This window comes from Mytilus californianus, unplaced genomic scaffold, assembly GCF_021869535.1.
Source record: "Mytilus californianus isolate M0D057914Y unplaced genomic scaffold, xbMytCali1.0.p SCAF_5, whole genome shotgun sequence".
Classification (NCBI taxonomy): domain Eukaryota; kingdom Metazoa; phylum Mollusca; class Bivalvia; order Mytilida; family Mytilidae; genus Mytilus; species Mytilus californianus.
In genome coordinates this window covers 63,049,792-63,071,784 of record NW_026262701.1, presented here as the reverse complement: position 1 = coordinate 63,071,784, position 21,993 = coordinate 63,049,792, and the positions used below count along the sequence as shown (strand labels likewise).

General features: G+C 33.5%; 1 long non-coding RNA gene across 2 annotated transcripts; it reads left to right on the top strand.

Annotated features, from left to right (window-relative positions):
• Positions 1-8,048: 8,048 nt before the first annotated feature.
• On the top strand, positions 8,049-15,771 carry LOC127701203 (uncharacterized). 2 transcript variants are annotated; one of them, XR_007981867.1, is made up of 3 exons: positions 8,049-8,171; positions 10,807-11,000; positions 15,376-15,771. It is a non-coding gene; the product is annotated as an uncharacterized LOC127701203 (long non-coding RNA). The 2 variants fall into 2 exon arrangements; XR_007981868.1 differs by lacking the exon at positions 8,049-8,171 and adding an exon at positions 9,671-9,823.
• The last annotated feature ends 6,222 nt before the right edge of the window (positions 15,772-21,993 follow it).

The window sequence follows — 21,993 nt, the reverse complement described above, 5'->3', positions numbered from 1 at the left end:
AGTAATATTAAACTTGGCAGACAGACATCTTCTTATTTTTATATGACACCTTATAGTCATTCCATACACCAACAAGTAGACATATGCTTATAATATCTGATAAAATGAATAAAATGCTCCGCTGGGCGCAGCTTGATACGACCGCAGAGGTCGAACCCTGAACAGTTGGGGCAAGTATGGACACAACATTCAAGCTTGATACAGTACTGAATTTGGATTGTGATTAAATATTTGACACAGCATAGGTTTCTGACACAGAATGAATGTGGTCTAAGAACTTGAAATTTTTTAATTTACCTATTCAAACCATATCATTATTATTTGCTTTTATATATAAATCAGAAATAACCAATTTAAAATGGAAAGTTTTAAAGAAAAAAAAAGGAAAAAAAGGGAAACCCCCCCCCCAATTTTTTGAACCCCCTTATAAGTCATCACCCCAAACTCAATCCCAGCCTTCCCTTTGTGGTATGGTACCTTGCAGTACAATTTCAGAGAGATCCATACACTTATACACAAGTTATTGTCTGGAAACTAGAAAAATGCTTGTTTTTTTGGCCCCTTTTTGGCCCCTATTCCTAAAATTCTGAGGCAATTACCCCCAAACTCAAACCCAGCTTTCCCTTTGTGATATGGAACCTTGTAGTACAATTTCATAAAGATCCATACACTTACACACAAGTTATTGTCCTGAAACTAGAAAAATGCTTGTTTTTTGCCCCTTTTTGGCCCCTTATTCCTAAAATTTTGAGGCAATTACCCCCAAAATCAATCCCAGCCTTCCCTTTGTGGTATGGTACCTTGCAGTACAATTTCAGAGAGATCCATACACTTGAACACAAGTTATTGTCTGGAAACTAGAAAAATGCTTATTTTTGGCCCCTTTTTGCTAAACGTTTTGGGCAATTACCCCCAAACTCAATTCCAGCTTTCCCTTTGTGATATGGAACCTTGTGGTACAATTTCAGAAAGATCCATACACTTACACACAAGTTATTGTCATGAAACTAGAAAAATTCTTGTTTTTTGCCCCTTTTTTGGCCCCTAATTCCTAAAATTTTAAAGCAATTGCCCCCAAAATCTATCCCAGCCTTCCCTTTGTGGTATGGTACCTTGCAGTACAATTTCAGAGAGATCCTTACACTTGAACACAAGTTATTGTCTGGAAACTAGAAAAATGCTTATTTTTGGCCCCTTATTCCTAAACGTTTTGGGCAATTACCCCCAAACTCAATTCCAGCTTTCCCTTTATGATATGGAACCTTGTAGTACAATTTTAGAAAGATCCATACACTTACACACAAGTTATTGTCATAAAACTAGAAAAATGCTTGTTTTTTGCCCCTTTTTTGGCCCCTAATTCCTAATATTTTGAGGCAATTACCCCCAAAATCAATCCCAGCATTCCCTGTGTGATATGGAACCTTGTGGTACAATGTCAGAGAGATCCATACACTAACACACAAGTTATGTCTGGAAGTTACAAAAATGCTTTTTTTTGGCCCCTTTTTGGCCCCTAATTCCTTAACTGTTGGTACCATAACCCCCAAAATCAATCCTTATGGTAAAATTTCATAGAGATCCATTCACTTAAACTAAAGTTAGAGTGCGAAAACCAATGTGTCTTCGGACGACGATAACGCCAACGTCATACCAATATATGACCGTATAAAAAACTAAGAAAACTTAGCATTGACCAAAGAACCATAAAATGCGATCATGGTTATATGAATCTGCCAGACAGACATGCACACCTTACAATCGTTACATCCGCCAAATATAATTTACCTGTTGCTTAAAGCATATGATAAACTGACAAAACAATGCAAACTTTTCATTGACCAATGAACTATGAAAATGAGGTCAAGGTCATATAAAACATGCAAGACAGACTGTGCATCTCACAATCATTCCATTCACCAAATATAGGGGCCTTATTCATGTTATTACCTAGGAATAGTGATGTCATGGACTAGGAAAATTAGTCTTGGGACATAAATTACTGACATCGGACTAAATATACTAGTAAATTCTGTATCCATGGACTTTTTATACTAGTTATATTTGTCTGACCAGACAATTTATCTCTTACACTAGTTCTCAGAGAGACATGTCACCTTACCTTGACACATTATTCTGACTCTGAACAAACCAGTATTTGCTCTTACTCCTTAATAATACTGCGTGCTTAGGGGAGAAGCAGCAAATACCAACTTTAAAGTCTTTGGTTTTACCCGGTTGGGTTCAAAATAAACAACCTTCTGCACGTGAGGTGAACACGCTACCACGAGACCAGGCAGTATAATATAAGGAGTTTACCCAAGATTTAAAGTTTCCAAGTTTTTGCAAAAACTGGATCAAAATCATCATTGAAAAGCAATAACTTCTTAATAAGATTTAAGTTTCTCTTTAATTATTACAGTTTTCAAGATAAAAAGGCAAATTCAAGAAATATGAAGAAAAAAAAAATGGTTAAAATCTGTATTTAAGGCAACAACTCCTATGAGTCAGCTGCTAGTTTTGATGCAAATGGACAGTAGATTTTTTTTTCAACATTCTGAACATTTCTACCCTTGTCAGATATTGTCTATCTATTTTAGCCTTTTGTAGCTTATTACGCAGTTTGGCTTTTTAGCCCATTGTTGAAATCTGTACGGTGACCTATATAGTTGTTAACTTCTACGGTTTAAGTTTCTGTTGAAGAGCCGTCACATTGGCAATGATACCATATTTGTATATGTTTTTGTCATGTAGGTGTAAGGAGACAACCTTTTGATTTTCTGGTGGGATAAAAAGGGGAGACAGATTTTTTATCACCTGGCCTGGTAAGTTTTTCAGGGTTCGTAAGGATAGAAAACCCGGCAAATTGTAACAAACCCCTGTGGTACGACCATATTTGCCAAAAGATTAGTCCAAATAATTATGACGTCTTGCAAGGCTATTTTAACTTTTTTCTGGGCACGTAATAGTCAAAGTTGTGACTGAGTGCGGAAATATGAAGATAGATAGATAGAAAAATTATAAAGGGACATAACTGAAGAACGGTAAAAGTGACGCTACCCAAATTTGAACTTGATCTGAGTTTTGTGGTAATAAGCATTGTGTGTAAGTCTCATAACATTTGGTTGAGGCTAACTTAAGTAGAGAACAGAAACTAAAAACTCAGCAATTTTTCTATTTGTAAACACGCATAACTCTAGAACGGTTGTGTACAAGTTTTATAACATTTGGTTGAGACAAACTAAAGTTAGAGAACGGAAACGAAAAATTCAGCAATTTTTATGTTTATAAAGGGACATTACTCAAGAATGGTAATTTTTCGCCACCTAATTTCATACTTAATCTGTATTATGTACTAATAAGCATTGTGTATAAGTTTCATTACATTTGGTTGAGGCAAACTAAAGTTAGAAAACGGAAACAAAAATTTGTACTTGATCTTAGTTTTGTGGTAATGAATATTGAGTATAGGTTTCATAATGATTGGTTGAGGCAAACTTAAGTTACAGAATGAAAACTAAAAATTTGCAATCGTTCAATTTATAAAGGGGCATAACTCAATAATGGTTAAAGTGACACTACCCAAATTCAACTTGATCTGTGTTTTATCAGTGGAAGTCAAAATTAAACATTGCATTGTATAAAGCATTGATTGTAGTTGATTCAACTATAATAATGGACAAAGGGAGATAATTCCAATTTAAAAAATTACTTGATATTTAGAAGAAAATAAAAATTTTGCAATTTTTCCATTTATAAAGGGGCATAACTCTAGAACGGTTAAAGTGACGCCACCAAAATTCAAACTTGATCTGTGTTTTGTGGTAATAAGCATTGTGTATAAGTTTTTACTTTAACATTTGGTTGAGGCAAACTCAAGTTAGAGAACGGAAACCAATTTTGGGACGTACGGACGTATGTACGTACAGACGGACAAGGGTAAAACTTAATGCCCCCACCGCTACGGCGGGGGCATAAAAAAAATAAAATAGCCTTGCTAGACGTCATTATTATTTGGACTACCAAAAGATGTAACCTAATTCTTACTTGTTTGGGGAATCTAAATCAGTGAACTGAATTATTGTCTTCTGCAGTAGTCCGAGTCGACATCTGTAACTAATCATGCAAATTGATAGTCAACAGTATATATACCTTTTTCAGAATGTCAGTTTACAAAGAATCACTGGTGATAGGGGAGTGTAACCGATAAATTGATCCTGAATCAGATAAGATTTTCCAAGGACGTATAACTAACACAATACGTCCTTGGATTTTCCCAGTAACGGAGAACCCCTTTCTTTGAGTGAATATAAATAGTGACGGGGGTCTCACAAATAAATTTAAATCTGAATTACAGGAACATCGATTAGCAAAGTAAACTTACATATTAATCTCGAAGTTATTTACGGTAAAGACAGACTGTGCTCCTGAATTAAGCCTGGTATTATACATTTGTGTATTTTACTCGGGGGGGGGGGGGGGGGGGGGGGCACTTCCTATATACAAGGTGATATGACGTGCCGCTGGAATAGGTCACTTTTTCCAGCTTGAAAATATGGGAATAGGTGGGGAAAACTATCAGAAATATATGATAAGGTCGATAAAGTTCCAATTACTTGTATATGAAAAGCCCTGTCATTTTTTCACAGCCGAAAGTCTCACCGTAAGTAAACATTACATACAGAATCTTAGCCTTAAATATTCCACTTTTCCAACACACCCCACGAAAACCAACCAATATGGGAAAAGGTTACAATTTTACCCTCGCAATATATGAAAAGGTATAATACATTTTTAAGATCTAAATTATATGAATAGGGTGGGGTAACAGAACCCCAGCGACACCCCCTATCAATTAAGTATTGAACGTTTTTTCGGATATTTTTTAGGTCCGTTGTCAACTTGACATTGTCAAATCCGATCGCGACCTGCCACTTTGCAACCTGACCTGCAAAAACATAATTCGACTAAAAACAATGCCAGTCAAAATTGCTTTTTGAGACTGGGCGACTGAAAAAGTTTTAAAATGTGACCTTGTGACCCTACTTGGAATTCTTCATTCATCGGCGTGTGTCGGTTTGGCTAAAAAGGGGGCATTGTTTTTTTCTTGGGACAAAAAATTGTTTCTATCTTTATTAAAAAAAAAAAATTAAGACCAATCATAAACTCTTTTTTCAAAACTCAGTGTCGTATTTTATTGTTTTCCCAACAATTTTTAATAAAAGCTTAAAATGTTTGTTTCACTTCCCTCTGACTTCCCTCCTGATTTTTTTTCTCACGAAATTATAGAATTAGTAAATGGATATATATATATGTCTGTGGTCAGTTAGATAAGAAATTCCAGCATGCATCATCAAATAATTCATGTGTATTTGTGACATCAACATAACTGAAACATTATATTATTTCCCAGTAATTATGTAAATCATTTTGATTTACAATTATATATGTCTGGGACTTATGCATGCATATATCTCACAGGCACTTGTCTCCGAAAAAAAAATCCTATATACTTTAATAAAAGTATATAGGAAAAAAATTCTGATACAAGTGCCTGTGATATATCTGTCAGTCCCAGAATAATAAATATAATTGTATCTTAATCTTTGGGAAAATCCGATTTTTAAATTGTTAAATTCTTTAACGTCATAATTATATCAAAGTTTACTTTTTAAAGTTTTAAATTTTAAAGTTAAAATGAATATTCCGTTTTGATCTGAGGAAAAACTTTTTAAACTGTAATGACATGGTCAGTCAACTGATTTGTTGCATGGCTGATTACAGGTAATTAAAGCATGCAGTAATTTTCCATTACGACAGTGCGTGTACCCTAGGGTGTGTATAACGTATTAGAAATATCATAGTTTTCTAGAGAACATCCTGTCTATGTGTAATACAGATTGATGACATTACACAATTTTTTTTTCGTTAAATGTAGTTAAGTATCTGTGTCCATTCCCTATTGCAACACTACAATTCTTTCGAAGAAAAAAATGTTAAAATTTAAAAAAAAAAAAATCATTTATATAAAATAAAGAAGAAAAAAGTAGCAAATAAACTTATGTAACTACGCATTGAGTAAACATAATTTCACTTTACATGTACAACCCTTGAGAAAACGTATTTATAGATGTGTTTAAAAAGGCCAATTCCCAGTGGATTTATTTCACACTAGGACCACAGGCACTTGTCTCAGAATTTTGTTTCCTATATACCTTAATACAGGGACTTTCTATACTAACTTAGTATAGAAAGTCCCTGCTTAATATAACATTAAAAGTATATAGGACATTTTTTTTCTGAGACAAGTGCCTGTGACTAGGAACTAAGATAACTAGAACTAAGTTCATTGGAAAGTCTTTTTGTCTGATACATGTATACCTATAGATAATGTACATAATTAAGAAAAGCTTCAAATATATGCCTGTAAATTAACGGTACGTCTAAAAACCGCTCAGGACCTCCTGAGTGCAGACAGGACATAAAAAGTCACTCAGGACATGTATATATGTTTTAGTGAGCGTTGAGGGGATACATTCGATAGATAATTTAATATTTGATCTTATAATTTTGGTTTTGATAAAATCAAACCAACATTAAAGAAGTTATTTGGGATACGTCATGCATGACCGATGATCATATTCAATACCAATCATCATTTTGATTACAACGTTTGATCTTTAATAATTAGGACTGATTGGTGATGGTTATAAACACATACAAGTAAACTTTGCAAACAAACAAAAAAAAAAAAAACGTTTCCTTGGAAAAAATATAAAAATACGTGAATATTGTTTTTACAAAAAAAGTTAAATAAATTTTTCGTTTTGTATGTAATAATTGAAGCCATTTAGAAATATAAGAAATCTTCACATAGTCGGGAAATTTTCAATTCAAGTTATTTCATTTGAAAACGTTAACAAATATAGATCTTATTCGATGTAAAATGTGGCGTCCTTGGAGATCAAAACCCCGTTTAAATAGGGGTTGTCTACTTTCGTCTATTGCCGAACATTTTATAATCAAGGATTTTTACAAATCCTTGCTAGTAAAAATCCTTGCTATAATATAATGAATCGCGTCGCCAATATCACCACAATTACATAAAGTACAAATACAATCTTCTCCTAAATATTTGGCATCTAACAATTACAATAGGAAATTTTGAGTCGAAACTGAAGTACCAAATCTACAAAAAGAATCACTATTTTTTGTAGTAGTAGGCGTTGAAAACTAAACTGTTTATAATCTTTTTTTTCTCCTAAATTAATTGAAACTCCTGAAATAATTTAACATTATCTATAGACAGCTTACATATGCAAATCTTTTTAGAAGTATGTGAGTGTATAGTTATAATTTGTTCATTAACCCCCCTTTTTCCTTCTATAAAATTACATTGTAATCGATTTTATTTCCAAATTTTTGTTTGCTAGGATTGACACTTAGAACGTACAACAAAAAGTAACAAGTAAAAAGTCACGATTCAGTTTTGGGATATTTTTTTCTTTGAATAAACTTAATTTTAAAAACGTTTCAGTATTTTTCTGAAACATTTTTAAAAGGAAACGGACTTGTAAACAAAAAATATTTTTATTTAAATATTAATATGAACAATGATTGTTAAGAAAACAATCTGCAAAAGTGGTTTGGTAATTAACTGAAGTCATGCTGTCAAAAATGTCTCCTTTTTATAAGTTATTGATAAAAAAAACTATTTGAAGGCGAATTAATCATTTCCTCAACTAAATACATTTATCTATAAATAAAGTCAATTCGTCAAGAACTTTCTCTCATATATTTAAACAATTGTAAAATAATTAATCTAAACCTTTGTCCTGCGACTTTCTGTCCGTTTACCAATACTTATTCCTTGTTAAGTTTTTTCATATCCATTTACGAATACTTATAACGTGATAATTAATTTTTCCGGATGCTTTTTATCCTATTTTCATATCAAACAACCATGTTACCCGTAGAACGGAGTTAAGTACAAATTTAGGAATTTAGTACTTAAAATTTTCAACAACACAATTTTACACTGTCATTTACCTGGATTTTTTTCTACGCTTCGAAGCCGCCACCCTGTATCAAACTTATCCAACACCTCGCATGGCGTATTCACGATGTGGAGGGATTGACAATATACAATCAAAGTTAGCAATATACAGCAAGTAAGTAATTGGGTGTTGAATGCCAGTAGATCTGAATTTGTAAATTTTTAAATTGAATTTAACCTGTTTAGAACGTGTATTGTTGAATTGTTCAATAAAATTACACACATAATCTGGGCTGATATGCATAAAACCACTTTAAGTTCAAGGTATCAATAAAACTGGGTCTGCATGAAAAAATGACTTATCACATAATACCAGAACCTATGTTTAGCCGATAAGAAAATATAGCTGTAGGCCTAGTTGAAAATCTTTACAAATTATTTATTCTTTTAATTTCTGTTTGACTGTCTGGGTGCTTCTTATGTGTTTTAAATGCTATAGTCAAGTTTTATATACTGTTGTACGTCATTTGGTCGTTTTTAAGTTTTTGCCATGGCGTTTGTCAGTATGTCTTCGACTTATAAGTTTTATCAAGGATTTGTATAGTGAGATTGGTTTTATATAATCTGCATCTCTTGTGCTGTATTTTAAAATGTATTACAATTGCTGCATCTTTACACATTCATCAATACACCAAAAAATATGAATAAAGCTTTCGTATATATATAAATAAGGAGATGTGGTAATGAAACAACTATCCGCCAGTTCAATTCAAAAACCTGATATAAGCAAATGTGACTTACTTACTTACTTTTGTCAGAGAGATCTTGAATCTGAATTCAAGGATACGAAGTGGGAAGGGTTTAGAGGTGGATTAAGGTGAGGGCATGGGGGGCCGCCCCTTTTTTGGAAAAAAATTGGTTGATTATTTAGAGAATCAATGAAGCGGGCCCCCTCTTTATGCATGACAGTTAGTGCCTCCTTATGACATTTTTTGGATCCGCAACTGGTGAGGACTTCATAAAAAAATATTTAGTAAGTTTTTGTTTTGTGATAAATAATGTATTTAGACAGAAATAGGATAAAATAAACTACCGAAAGCTTAAGTATGGATGGGGGTTAACAGAATAGAGAATAACGGGCAAACAATAAAGATTAAAGAATAATGAAATGCTAAAATATGAGGAAAGAGAGTAATGAGCAAAAAGTGTAAGTTTGTAGAAATATAGCAAAAAAAAAAAAAAGAACATAGAAAAAGAAGACCCCCCCCCCAAGATCCTGACTTCAACTTTGACACTGCCGGGATATTTTTTAGACAAAGTGCACGTATTAGTAGTCAGCCGAAACCACTAAGCGTTTTGCATCCATACGGGTTTTTTTTCGGGATACTGACTGCATAGTAAACTATCAATGTACTAGTTAATGTTCTCGAGGGATGACCCTATTACAGAGACATATATACACATATGTGTAAATATGTCTCTGCCCTATTACGTGTCAGTAACCTCCTCGACACGGTTCATTTTTACGGCGGCTCAGTTTTGTCTTAAGAATAAACATAATTGATAAGTTTCTTTCCCCTGCATTTCTCGATCGCACTTGTAAATAGCACGGTCTCAAGACATTGGTTACAACACTTGCCGTCAGTACTCAAAATTGGAAAAATATTAATTAAGAAGGTATAGAAAATTAAATTAATGCACACACACTATTATCAACCACAGACATGATGTTTTTCTCAATTTGCCTAAATCGTTATTCCGCAATACAACGAGGGTGAAAACCCACCACTTTGAACACAGTCACAGGCACCGGCATGCTGTGAACTTGTAAGTTTCCCAAATGAGTAACTATCCATTACTTTTCTAGTGTAAAGTTTTATTTAATACACATTTGATTTGAAATGGCATATCAGAGAGATATATATAAACATATATCATAGGCTGATCCGCGGGGGGGGGGGGGGGGGGGGGGGGGCTTTCTTGGGAAAAATTTGGTTGATTATATAGGGATCACTAAAGCATGACTGGAGCCGGCCCTCCCTTATGAAAAGTTCTGGATCTGCCACTGTATATTCATAAAATAAACCAACAAATTATCCAAAAGATGAATAATACTTAATACTTACGACTAAGATTGATTATAAGTATACTTGAGTCGGTTTTACAAAAAAAAAACTTACAATTTATCGTAAGTATACTGTATTGTACATGACTTAATTACTATCAATATTATTTGTAAGTTTTTTTGTGAAACTGACTGCTGAATTGTTTTTCCATGCTTATGGTACATCTAAGTCGTATGCTTTTTTTAAAACCACCTCCAGGGTATAATGTCTGCTCGCCCATAGAATCTGTTTGTAGATATAGGAAGATGTGGTATGAGTGCCAATGAGACAACTCTCCATCCAAGTCACACAGTTTATAAAAGTAAACCATTATAGGTCAAGGTATGGTCTTCAACACAGAGCCTAGTTTTTATCAAAAATATATTGATATTAATAGTATACAGGTTAAATAATTTATTCATACATTTTTAATTGACTGACTAGAATTATCATGATTATTGAGGAATTTGAACCATTCCTATTTTTAAAAAGGGACAAAAATAAAATTTATATATAATAACAGGGTGATACAAATGAGAAAAACTCAAGAAATTGTTTTTAATTAAGATAAATACATGGTTTTCAGTTGATTTTTAAAGCAGAGGCAGATTTAGTTTAAAGTTGGAAAAAATTGTTTGTACCAACAAAAATAGATACAGAAAGTTAATCCAGAATTATGTGTTTATCATTTTTTTTTATGTTTAGGTTGCCAGCAAGATGAAAAGAACAATGCAGTTCAAAAGTCAAAATGTGGATAAGCTGCGGTACAAGGTCCTACTTTTGCAGATTTTCATATTTTGCATGAATGAATTTGAAGTTTATATCCTGGAGGGCAGAGAAAGAAAAGAAACACTTCAGTTTTCCTGCTTCTGAAGGATAAATGTAAAACATCTTGTTTGGTAAGTTTTATGCTCTGTTATGATAGTGTTTGTGCATCCATCTGTCTTTCTCTTAATTGTATTCACTTTAAGTTTTTGGTTACAGTTCACCATGAACTTCAGTAAGTAACTTGTGGTTTTACATGTATATACTCAAAATTTAGTACTTTAAAATGTTCATGTATTTTTGTCGAGCCTGCAACTTTTGTCGCAGAAAGCTCGACATAGGGATAGTGATCCGGTGGCGGCTACGGCGGTGGCGTTAGCAGTGGGCGTTAGCTAACTTCCTAAAAGCTTTATATTTTAGAAGGTGGAAGACCTGGATGCTTCATACTTTGTATATAGATGCCTCATGATACGAATTCTGTCTGAAACATGTCCATTGTCCTTGACCTCATTTTCATGGTTCAGTGACTACTTGCAAAAAAAAGTTCAGATTTTTTGTAGTGTTAATTTCTCCCATATTATGAGTAATAGGATAACTATATTTGGTATGTGCGTACCAAGGTCCTCATGCTCGTCAGAGAGTTTTCACTTGACCTAGACCTCATTTCATGGATCAGTGAACAAGAACTTAGTCTTAGATGCATGATTTTTTTTATTAGTTGTTAGTGGCTTTGTACTAGCTGTCAGTAACTGCGAGTACTCTCAGATCTGTACTTAGTGTCTTTTTGTTGTTTGGATGTACAAGTACCGGCCACGTCCACTTGTATTTGTAGTATTTGTATTTTTATCCATCTGATGAGTTAAGCCTCTTTCAACTGATTTTTTTTGCGGTCGTATATTGGTATGATGTTGGCGTCGTCGTCGGTGTCGTCGTCGTCCGAAGACACATTGGTTTTCGCACTCTTACTTTAGTTTAAGTGAATGGATCTCTATGAAATTTTACCATAAGGTTCAATACCACAAAAGAAAGGTTGGGATTGATTTTGGGGGTTATGGTACCAACAGTTAAGGAATTAGGGGCCAAAAAGGGGCCAAAAATAAGCATTTTTGTAACTTCCAGACATAACTTGTGTGTTAGTGTATGGATCTCTGACATTGTACCACAAGGTTCCATATCACAAAGGGAATGCTGGGATTGATTTTGGGGGGTAATTGCCTCAAAATATTAGGAATTAGGGGCCAAAAAAGGGGCAAAAAACAAGCATTTTTCTAGTTTCATGACAATAACTTGTGTGTGAGTGTATGGATCTTTCTGAATTTGTACTACAAGGTTCCATATCACAAAGAGAAAGCTGGAATTGAGTTTGGGGGTAATTGCCCAAAACGTTTAGGAAAAAGGGGCCAAAAATAAGCATTTTTCTAGTTTCCAGACAATAACTTGTGTTCAAGTGTATGGATCTCTCTGAAATTGTACTGCAAGGTACCATACCACTAAGGGAAGGCTGGGATTGATTTTGGGGGTAATTGCCTCATAATTTTAGGAATTAGGGGCCAAAAAGGGACAAAAAACAAGCATTTTTCTAGTTTCAGGACAATAACTTGTGTGTAAGTGTATGGATCTTTATGACAAGGTTCCATATCACAAAGGGAAAGCTGGGTTTGAGTTTGGGTGTAATTGCCCTAAACGTTTAGGAATTTGGGGCCAAAAAGGGACCAAAAAACATGCATTTTTCTAGTTTCCAGACAATAACTTGTGTTCAAGTGTATGAATCTCTCTGAAATTGTACTGCAAGGTACCATACCACAAAGGGAAGGCTGTTATTGAGTTTTGGGGTGATGAATCATAAGGGGGTTCAAAAAATTTGGGGGGGAGGATTTTTTTTCCTTTTTTTTTCTTTAAAATTTTCCATTTTAAATTGGTTATTTCTGATTTATATATAAAAGCAAATCATTATGATATGGTTTGAATAGGTAAATTAAAATTTTTTAAGTTCTTAGACCACATTCTTTCTGTGTCAGAAACCTATGCTGTGTCAAATATTTAATCACAATCCAAATTCAGAGCTGTATCAAGCTTGAATGTTGTGTCCATACTTGCCCCAACTGTTCAGGGTTCGACCTCTGCGGTCGTATCAAGCTGGGCCCCAGCGGAGCATTTTATTATTGTTCGTTCTTATGTTGTACTGTCACACCACTGTCCCAGGTTAGGGGGAGGGTTTGGATCCCGCTAACATGTTTAACCCCGCCACATTCTGTATGTATGTGCCTGTCCCAAGTCAGGAGCCTGTAATTCAGTGGTTGTCGTTTGTTTACGTGTTACATATTTGTTTTACGTTCATTTTTTGTACATAAATTAGGCCGTTAGTTTTTCGTTTGAATTGTTTTACATTGTGATTTCGGGGCCTTTTATAGATGACTGTGCGGTATGGGCATTGCTCATTGTTGAAGGCCGTACGGTGACCTATAGTTGTTAATTTCTGTGTCATTTGGTCTCTTGTGTAGAGTTGTTGTCTCATTGGCAATCATACCACATCTTCTTTTTTATATTTAAGGTTAAGTTTTGGTGGTCAAGTCCATATCTCAGATACTATAAGCAATAGGTCTAGTATATTCGGTGGATGGAAGGACTGTAAGGTGTACATGACCAACTGGCAGGTGTCATCTGACCTTGACCTCATTTTCATGGTTCAGTAGTTATAGTTAAGTTTTTGTGTTTTGGTCTGTTTTTCTTATACTGTATGCAATAGGTCTACTATATTTGGTGTATGGAATGATTGTAAGGTGTACATGTCTAGCTGGCAGGTGTCATCTGACCATGACCTCATTTTCATGGTTCAGTAGTCAAAGTTAAATTTTTGAGTTTTGGTCTTTTTTTCTAACACTAAATGCAATAGGTCAACTATATTTGGTGTATGGAAACATTTTATGATGTACATGTCAGTCCCGCAGGTTTAATTTGACCTTGACCTTATTTTCATGGTTCATTGCTCAGTGTTAAGTTTTTGTGTTTTGGTCTGTTTTTCTTAATCTATAAGCAATAGGTCAACTATATGTGTTGTATGGAAGGATTGTAAGCTGTACATGTCTGCCTGGCATGGTTCATCTGATGTTCACCTCATTTCCATGGTTCATTGGTCAATGTTTAGTTTTCTTGGTTAAGTCTGCTTCTTAGAAACTATAAGCAATACCCGTAGGTCAACTGTATTTAGTAATTTGAATGATTGTAAGGTGTACATATATTTCTTGTCAGGTTTATATGACCTTGAATTCATTTTCTTGGATCATGTTGAGTTTATGTGATAGTTGTAGTAAAGCTTTATATTTAGGACTATCAACATGATATCAATGATTAGTAAAGAAGGTGCAACATTTCAGTGTGTGCACTCTTGTGTATACATTAAACACCACATTTACTGTTTTTACCCTGATTTTATGGATCACTGAACATAGAAATGTCATAATGTGAAATTATAGTACATTCTTAGGTTAAAGTTTTAGGTTAAGGTACATAGCTTACCATGAAGTTGAATTTCATGCACATGTTCATTATGTGGTGAATTTTTAAATTCAGTGCCAAACTAAGATTTTGAGCCTGATTACATGATTGACTAGACATTGACACATGCTAGTGTTTGCCAGGCATTGTGTCCTGTACTAGGAATTTGTCCTGTACTAAGAACTTTAATAGTACTCGCTGATTATGGAGTTTTTGTGAAAGTTTAATATTAGTGAGATTTTTGCATGACATCCTGTCAACTGCTTGTTGATCATGTTTATACATGTCTTAAAATTAATATCTGACACATTGGTGTTTTGTGAACTTGGAAATAAGTTATTTGATAGAATAATAATGTTTTGAGATTATCAAAATAAAAAATATCCCATTTTTACTACATTGTGTATTAATGATTAAGTATATAAAAAAGAAGATTTAGGATATGTGTATAACCATATATAAAAATGAGACAGCAACCGAACAACACAAAAATAAGAAAAAAAAACAAATATAATTTTTTGTATCAATGTTATAATTTCCAACATGTCCAAAGAGTTCAATGTATTTTCTAATTGAAATATAACACAAGTGGAACTCTTTCAGAACTTCAGAACTTCAGAAGCTTAAAGAAGTGCTGTTTCTATTGTTGGCTTTCTGTATAATATATTGCAAATTCTTGTGAAAAATGGAATTTTATTGTAATTGCCTAAAGTTTTAATATTGATCTATATATATATAACTGGGGAAAATACCCAAATGTTATAAAGAAGAATACATAAATTGATTGTTATATAATAATAGAATAGGAAGATGTGGTATAGTGCTAATTTGACAACTCTCCATCAGAGACCAAAGGATGTAGGAGGTTAGCAACTGATGACACTGGACAACCTTCAACAATCAGTAAAATCCATACCGCATAGCTATTTTTATTGAAAATCATATGTTCTTGCTACATGTATGTATACAATTTTTTATTATCCATAACTTCAGATTTTATTGGTTCTTTTTCAGAAGGATTGGAATTCATCACTGAGAATAGAAGGAGAAAACACAGAAACAAGACCAAAATAAATTCAAAGACAAAAGTCAGATTAGTTATTATTTTCATCACTCAGCCAATGAATTGCAGTTCTATTAAATATCTAAAGATATTAAAACCACAATAATGACAATGTTCTGTGCTGAATGGCAAAAAAGTGGACTATACATTACGATCACACAATGCTGGATGATAAGAAACTATTAATTTTTTGGATGAAGGGATATCCTGAAAAAAAATAGATTTATGTAAAAAGCTACTAGTATGTTAAGCATATTAATAGAGTTTTCATTGATTTCAAATGGGAAAAAATTGTGTTTCAAAAAAGTGTTCTAGAATTCATAAATAAACATATATTGATACTTACATTATCTGCTTTGTTGTTTAAAAGTTTAGTTTTGAACAGTTATAGAACAATATAATTGCATTAACATTTCCAAGGAACAAAAAAGATATTCAACTAAAAAGATTCATCTTAAAACAATTTACTACCAAACAGAATTCATTGTAACATACACATTTATTTACTGTATATTTATAATTTGAATCATAGGATTTTATTTTGTCCCATGGGATATTAAAAATCCCATGGGATAATTATAGTCCCATGGGATTTTTTTTGTCCCATGGGACAACAAATATCCCATGGGACTACAATTATCCCATGGGACCCAAAAAAATCCCATGGGATTTAACCAAAATCCCATGGGATAATGGTCAATCCCATGGGATTTGCCTTATCCCATGGGATATTGAAAATCCCATGTTTTTCTAAATCAAATTACAAAATATATATAATAATAACAGCAGAAAAGCAATGAAATTATTGAATCCCATGTCATTCCGCACATTTTGGTTATTTACACGACACTGTAGGTCTAAGGAGAGGCGGCGGCGGATTTGCAAATGAGTGTTTTGCAAATTAAAAGTGTCCAGTGTTGTTTGTTAAACGTTACAAAAGTAGAAACAAATGCATCGTTTAATCAGTGTTTACTGACCCTGTTTGAACTGTCAAAACGCATTCACATGTTGTTGGTATTTGAACTTATTACGCGGGGAAAATAGCCTCCGTATAAGATGTTATAGACACAGAGGACATCGCTCCTCTATGCATATTTAATTTTTTTGGCAGTTCTTCATCTTTATCAGATCAATGATTTGTATAGTAATTACTATACAAATCCTTGATCAGATGAATGTATGAAGATAGTGATGATAAGCCTTTTTATTTAAGATAACAGAAATGAAAGAAAGGATGGTAATACCTAAATTTGAGTAATTTTAGACATTGTTTTGAGTTATGACAAGCAAGAACATACATCTTTTTTACTGCGAAAAATATGTTTAGGTAATTGATTAAATGTTAAAGTTAGAAAGAAATTCATCGTTTGTACTAACAAACGACGAACGACAAACTATAGACGCATTTGCAGCGAGTGTATAGTTTGTCAAAGTTTATGCAAACTTTGCAAACGTATGTTAGAAACAAATGATCTAAACGTGTGCTCGCTGAACTACCGAAATTTTCGCTAGCTGAATCAAGAAACACTTTATTTAAACTTTCGACTAATTCGTTAAGGTCGGTTTGAAAATTTTCATTAGTTATATCAAGCGTGTCTAACTGGTTCGACAAGTTATCAATAGTCAATTTTCTTTCAACGCTGTCAACAAATTGATTTCTTTTGTCACCAATCCAACGAATATGCTTACTAGGCACATTCGATGAATTGTTTTTATCAAACAAATCATTCGGTATCATCGCTGAAAGATTGAAATGCAATCTACAATGAATATCAGAAAATAACGGATCAAAATCAATCACTTCAAAGTCTGAAATATAGGGGAATAAATCTGCTGATACTATTAAGTAATCAACTAAACTAGTTTCTTTGCTAGTTACTTTGCTCATATTTTTGTCGTTACCAATTCTGCCATTAGCAATATATAAACAATTGTTTTTACATAATAGCAAAAGTTTGTTACCATATACATTGATGCGACCTTTGTCCTCGGACGATCTTTGTAAGGGTACATTATATAAATATAAATTATGATAGTCATATAAACATCTATCTATCTCATCTATTCCATCATAATTCAAAATTTTTGAAAGTTCATCGTCTGGTATAATATAATCACAAAGAGACCCTGATCTGGCATTAAAATCGCCAAGTAGTGCAATTGAAGTGCTTTGATCTTTTAACGTAATTAATTCTGTTTCAATTTTATTTCATCAAAAGCATCCTTGGAGGAATACTTTGAATTTTCGGGGGGGGGGGGGGGGGTACATAAATACAACCAAACATAATTTTAGTTAATTGCATTGGAATATCTACTTTAACCCAAAGTACAAACTCAGAGTCTGTGTTAATAAATGTAAGAAATTTTTTAAACAATTTTTATAAATGACTGTTATACCTCCAGATTTTCGTTCAATTTTTTTTCTATTTTTGGTAAAATAATCATACAGCTTATCTAAATCATCTAGTTTTGACTCAATACATACAAAAATATCATTTAGTTCAATCAAATCAGTAAATTCTTTAAATATGAATCTATTTTTTAGGCCACATACATTTAAGCATGAAATATTTAATGGGTGAGAATTGTTACATATACTGGGTTTTAAGTTCAGCTGTCCTCTTGTTTGCCTGTCCTACATGTACCAAAACCTGCTCTTGATTCGTCTCGTGAGCCAAAGTGCTCCCTTAGAAACTGACTGCCTTGTTGAGCTGGATACATGTTGTTTTGAGAAGAGTGGTTGTTGGGTACATTGGGTGCATTTTTCTGGGCTTCAATTACATCTTCAGGATAGATTCTGTGGCCATTTACGTATAATTTGTCTTCCTCAAGACGGGCATGATTTCCTAGACGCTGTTCTCGTTTGAAAATAGGCCATAGAATATTTCTTCTTTCTACCATTTCATATGGATATTGTTCAAAGACGCTGAAAGATGTATCTTTCAGTTTGGCCGGTGCAGCTCTAAGAACTTTGTTTCTGTCCTTTCGACTTTCAAATTTAGCCACTATGGTTCTTGGTTTGGCATCCTTGCGTGGTCGGAGGCGGTGAACAATATGAAATTTTATTTCTTCGTTTATCTTAAGTTTTTCTTTGATAAATTTCTTAAGGACTGCTTCCGTTTCGACATTATCCGGGTCTTCTTTTTCCCTCGGATCTTCGAGGATGCCACCAAAAAGAAGATTTTCCCTCATCGACCTTGACTGAACTTCAAGAAACTTTTCTTTAAGTTTCAATTTTTCTTGTCTCATGTTATCGAATTCTTCTGTTATAAAGCGAAATCTGTTTTCCATTTTAGTAACTACGTGCTCAGATCCAGTTACTCTGCTTTCTATTTGCTTCATATCTTGTTTAACTTCGGAAAGTTCTGTCTCTAATAATGAAAATCTGCTTTCGATCCCCCCCTAGACGTTTATCGATCGACGGTAAAGCATCAAGATGTGATAATTTTGTATAAATGTCATTTAATACAGATTCTAGACAGATTTGTGTGTTTTGTGAATTCGAAATTTGGGGGAGGGTTGATCGGAGAAAACCAATTTCTGTTATGGGTTGCCATGCAGGTTTGCTGGTGTGTTGAAAGGAACATAGTTTAGATGCTGTCCATATAGAACTTGACGTGCACTTTCGATAGAATTTCCAACAGGAGTGTCCACTAATGAGTTGTTTACAATGCGATTTTGAGTGTCCGCCATTTTTGTTTACAATGGTAAACAATGGTCAATTTCAGAGTATCACAATATCTTAATTACTTGACTATGTTGTACATACTTGCTTTATTGTGTATAATTAAATATTCAATATTCAAAATACTAATGATAGCACACAGTCATATGTCAGAATTCTTTCTTGGTTACTTAGTATACTAATTTTTTTTATGAGCGACATTCAACACCTTCTATCTTGTCCGCCATTGCCAGCTGCGATGAATTGTAAGCCAAACATCTCACAAAAGAGTGAGAAATTATTAACAGCTTGGATAAACTGATAAAACTTGCTTTAAAAACTTAGCTCTCGTGATTATTGATTAAAAGAAGAAAGTACATTTATTTGTTTTTATTTATTGTGTTATTCTATATTAAAATGAATAAAATGCTCCGCAGGGCGCAGCTTGATACGACCGCAGAGGTCGAACCCTGAACAGTTGGGGCAAGTATGGACACAACATTCAAGCTTGATACAGCTCTGAATTTGGATTGTGATTAAATATTTGACACAGCATAGGTTTCTGACACAGAATGAATGTGGTCTAAGAACTTAAAAATTTTAAATTGGACATTCAACTATGGTCCAATATCCAAAATCTAAAAATATGGTTAGATTCAGCATATCAAAGAACCCCAAGAATTCAATTTTTGATGAAATCAAACAAAGTTTAATTTTGGACCCTTTTGGCCTCAATGTGGACAAAGTTGATAATGGGGCCCAAAAATCAAAAATCTAAATACATGGTTAGATTCAGCATATCAAAGAACCCCATGTATTCAATTTTTGTTGAAATCAAACAAAGTTTAATTTTGGACCCCGATTTGGACCAACTTGAAAACTGGGCCCATAATCAAAAATCTAAATACATGTTTAGATTCAGCATATCAAAGAACCCTAAGAATTCAATTTTTGTTAAAATCAAACTAAGTTTAATTTTAGACCCTTTGGACCTTAATGTAGACCAATTTGAAAACGGAACCAAAAATTAAGAATCTAAATACACGGTTAGATTCGCCATATCAAAGAACCCCAAAAATTCAATTTTTGATGAAATCAAACAAAGTTTAATTTTGGACCCTTTGGACCTCAATGTGGACCAATTTAAAAACGGGGCCCAAAATCCAAAAACTTAATACACGGTTAGAATCAGCATATTAAAGAACCCCAAGAATTCAAGAATAAAACCCCATTGAAATTGGTCAAGATATAAGCAATTTATACGAAGTATCTTCTTTTGCACAATACTGTGCAATTGAATATTTCTTGCTATTGCGCAATACTGTACAATTGACAATTTCTTGCTATTGCACAATATTGTGCTATTGGATATTTCTTGCTATTGCACAATACTGTGCAATTGAAGATTTCTTGCTATTGCGCAATACTGTGCAATTGAAGATTTCTTGCTATTGTGCAATACTGTGCAATTGAAAATTTCTTTCTATTGCACAATACTTATTATATAATAATTTACACATCCTGTTTGGTGTGTATCTCCTACCATATCATTATTATTTGCTTTTAAATATAAAACAGAAATAACCAACTTAAAATGGAAAATTTTAAAAGAAAAAAAAAGAAAAAAAAGAAAAAAAAGGAAACCCCCTCCCCCAAATTTTTTGAACCCCCTTATGATTCATCACCCCCAAACTCAATCCCAGCCTTCCCTTTGTGGTATGGTACCTTGCAGTACAATTTCAGAGAGATCCATACACTTGAACACAAGTTATTGTCTGGAAACTAGAAAAATGCTTAATTTTAGCCCCTTTTTGGCCCTTTATTCCTAAACATTTTGGGCAATTACCCCCAAACTCAATTCCAGCTTTCCCTTTGTGATATGGAACCTTGTAGTACAATTTCAGAAAGATCCATACACTTACACACAAGTTATTATCATGAAACTAGAAAAATGCTTGTTTTTTGCCCCTTTTTTGGCCCCTAATTCCTAATATTTTGAGGCAATTACCCCCAAAATCAATCCCAGCATTCCCTGTGTGATATGGAACCTTATGGTACAATTTCAAAGAGATCCATACACTTGAACACAAGTTATTGTCTGGAAACTAGAAAAATGGCTATTTTTGGCCCTTTTTTGGCCCCTTATTCCTAAACGTTTTGGGTAATTACCCCCAAACTCAATTCCAGCTTTCCCTTTGTGATATGGAACCTTGTAGTACAATTTCAGAAAGATCCATACACTTACACACAAGTTATTGTCATGAAACTAGAAAAATGCTTGTTTTTTGCCCCTTTTTTGGCCCCCAATTCCTAATATTTTGAGGCAATTACCCCCCAAAATCAATCCCAGCATTCCCTGTGTGATATGGAACCTTGTGGTACAATGTCAGAGAGATCCATACACTAACACACAAGTTATGTCTGAAAGTTACAAAAATGGCTATTTTTGGTTCCTTAACTGTTGTAACTATAACCCACAAAATCAACCCCAACCTTCCTTTTGTGGTATTGAACCTTATGGTAAAATTTCATAGAGATCCATTCACTTAAACTAAAGTTAGAGTGCGAAAACCAATGTGTCTTCGGACGACGCAGGACGACGCCGGACGACGACGACGACGACGCCAACGTCATACCAATATACGACCGCAAAAATTTTTGCGGTCGTATAAAAATTAATAAGGTTAATAAATACTAAAAGAAATGTAAAATGACACTTTTTTATTCTTAAGTTTTATTATTTAACTTTTTTATCTTATTATTTTTAATTATACCAACAATTTACCAATTTTGTTGATATTTTGTCAAAATAATTAACTTTTCTGTATATTTTGTTAAAAATATTTGTCAAATTCAATGCATTTCCATAATAAATTCATAGGATATTTCAAAAATTGTACATATT